Source organism: Triticum dicoccoides, chromosome 2B (assembly GCF_002162155.2).
Source record: "Triticum dicoccoides isolate Atlit2015 ecotype Zavitan chromosome 2B, WEW_v2.0, whole genome shotgun sequence".
Taxonomy (NCBI): Eukaryota; Viridiplantae; Streptophyta; class Magnoliopsida; order Poales; family Poaceae; genus Triticum; species Triticum dicoccoides.
This window is the reverse complement of record NC_041383.1, coordinates 25,574,805-25,578,296: the sequence shown is the minus strand read 5'-3', so window position 1 is coordinate 25,578,296 and position 3,492 is coordinate 25,574,805.

Genomic DNA, 3,492 nt, shown 5'->3' with positions numbered 1-3,492 from the left:
CCAACTCGAAACTTAGATTGTCCATTCAATTCAAATATGGATCATTGAGCTACTACAAGCAAATACCATCATACGGTCCAATTCAAATGAAATTCCATATGTGTTTATCCTAAATATGATGACAAAAGCAAAAATGTGTATGTGTATGAATAAAGTGAATGATTATAAAGTTTGAACATGCCCGCATGTGTATATCTCTAGGTTTGATATATGAATTTGAAATCACGAAATCCCGGCTTAAAAAATGTACCTCCGTTTAAATGAATTACAAAAGCTAATGATGGAGTCGAATTCCAAAATTCCAATCTCAGGTTTGTAATTTTGGTACATCAAGGTATATCACGCATGTTCAAAAGTATCTTTATGTCATAGTACAAACTGTGAAACAAATTGATCAACCATGAGTGCACAATATCTCTCCCTCAAATATAGACACCTCACTGTTTATCTGAAGTCAACCCCCCGCCCCCACCACCACCACCACACACACACACACATAGAGAAGTCGTTCTCTCCCCCAAACACCAACACACGAGCACATTAACACCCTTCTCTCTTGTAAAGTCGGGACCCCAACATAGGTCTCTATCACTTTGTCTCTCGGGCATGCACACATCTCTTCCCTCACTCTCTAGGTCTCCGCTATCTATCTTACCCAAGCACACACACTATGTAGAGTGTATATTTCCCATACACACAAAACGTCGCCCCCAAACGTCTATCTCCCTAGTTATGTGGTTCTCGCGCACTCACCTCACACACCACCCCCACTGCAAACAAGCACACTTTGTCTCCTTGTGCACCACTCTCCTCTTTCTATCTCTCCCACATGCGGACCCACCCCAGCTCCTTCCTTGTATACATATATGTCATGACTCTTTGCATAGCTCCCTAATGTATAATCGTTCTCGATTTCGCACATTGTTCTCTACACCATCTATTCTAGATCTCTCATGAAGTCCCTATCACACACACGATGACTCGCTTCCCTTGCGTCTCCGTTCATAGGCCAATTTCGGACAACATCAACATTGTCTCCCTATCTATACGCCATTTATGGACACAAGCGACCCCTCTCGCCCCCTCTCTTCCTCTCTCTCTCTCTCTCTCTCTCTCTCCATCGCTAGCTCTCTCTTTCTCTCGCTCTCACACCCCTCTCCAACACACACACTCGATGTATCTTCCAAATAGTCTACTCCCCCGCCCGCACCCGTGCTATCTCGCTACTACACATGTCACACCATTCCCACTTCCCTTATACTAGGTTTACATCATCAGTGGTCTCTCTACTCCACATACACTCTCTCCCTGTCACACACAAACGCGTGCACAAACACACACAGACACGCACAAACACCCATTTATCTGGATCCTCATCTCTCCCCATGTCCGCATGTGTATCTCACACACTCACTCTCTAATTATGTATATGTGTCTCCATGTTACACAACACAAAGCCCCATGTACATGTCTCTCTCTATCCTCCACACACATAGACACAAAGAATCTGTTATCATTACCTCAGTCTCTAACATATCACCCACACACACTGTCACTCTCTCTCTCTCGCAAACACGCTCAACAAGGGTTTCCCCGTGAATAACTTACCATCTATTCATCAACAGTCGTGGCAGTACGGCGAACACGAGACGTGAAAAAGAATAAATCTACACGTGCTTAGACCACCTAGTATGACTACTAGGACTAGAGCAAGCCAAAAAGCGCGCCGTCGTCACCCCCTCCTTGTCGGCGACGGGAAAATCTTTGTTTTACACAGTCGAGAAGTCATTGTGCTAAGCCCCCACATGCCAAGGCGTTGAATAGAATGTAGATGCTAGTTTACGGAAGAAAGTATCGATAATACGGTTGTATCTCCATACTTATATTTCTTCTCTTATAAAAAACCGAGTTGGTGATGATGGTACGTGTGCCATTTTGCAATATAGACCGTCCGATCTATATCTGACGGATGGAAATTAAACTAAAAGATACCCGCACCCCTCTCCACATTTGCAGACAAGGCCTTCCCTCGTTCATCCTTATCTCCAACAAACCTCATTGTTGAGCAATTAAGAAAGGAAGCCTCTTGAACAAACTGGCCTGGTGGCCGCTGCTGGCGTTATCAATCCCCATGCCTCCGCTCAGTCCGACCACCAACCACCACCACACCCCACTCCTCTTCACCTTATCTCATATTTCTCGAGATATCATTAGTTTTAACACATGGGATTACCCCCGCAAGGGTCAATCACAACAAGTGTTTTATAAAAAAATGCATCTTGATGTTCCGTGCAATGCACGGATCTTGCTAGTACTCCTACACAAGACTAAGTTGGTGATGCTGGTGTGTCTGCCATCCGTCGTTTCTGACCATTAGATCTACATCTAACGATTGTGAGGTAAGTTGTTGCCTTTTCTCACCAACATCCCACTTGTCTACCAATTTGCAGAAAAACCCATAATTAGTATCTTAAAACCAACCACATCCCTCCCTGACCTCACCAAAACAACCCAAGGAATATATTCTAACTGAAACATAATATATCTCTAGTGACATATGTATATCAAAATTAGGCTGTTTTGTACCAAGTTTGAGAATAAGTATTATTCTAATTATGATTCGTTGCGACGGACATGAACATTGCTAGTATTTCCAACCATGCATTTTTTCCTAGTATTCCATAGTTTCGAGTTTTCCATCAAGATATTAGTCACTCATGGTTGATATTTACTCTCAATCATGTACGCATTTGCACTATGTAACTAGCCTTGCTTATTGGCTTCCAAAGCTTAACTTTCACTCCTACTTACAATATGTAGAGTATTTAACAAAAAACTACGACTTTCAACCAACCCTAGGAAGAATCTATTGCACAAAAAATAGCAAAAACGTACCCAAAATTTCTTAATCCACGCCAAAAACTACTACCTAGTACTCCTACCGATTAGGTTCGTTTAAACCCATTTATGACTGGGTTGGCCCACACGTCCGTGCTGATGAGGCAGCTTAAAACCAACACATTTTGTTTGACCATTGACACGAGTGACCCACATCTGACCTTCTATCCTGTTATTCCCCTCAACTCATTATTTTTCCTGAACATTACTTCAAACAGTACTGATGCGTGTTCATCGGTGGCGCCGGTGATGAGCGAGTTGGCCGCCGCTCCGACGGATGGGCCGGACGCCGCGCTGGCCTCCGCACAGCTTGGCAGGCTAGCCCGAGCGTGACCCACGAGCGAGCAAGCCGCCGCGCTGGCCTTCGCTCGAGCCAGATGGCTGGCCTTAGCGCGGCGCGCACGAGCAAGCCGTCGCGCTGCCGTGCCAATCTAGCTAGCAAACCTTGCAGACAAGCAGCTGGACGGAGCTATCTTGGCTAGCTAGCGGCCGCGAGCGCCAGACGGAGCTGGCATCCGGGCTGCCGCAACATGGGCTCCGCACCGCCGGCGGTTTTGACCCCGCCTTCTGTCGGCGGCGGTAGCTGCGTCCCAT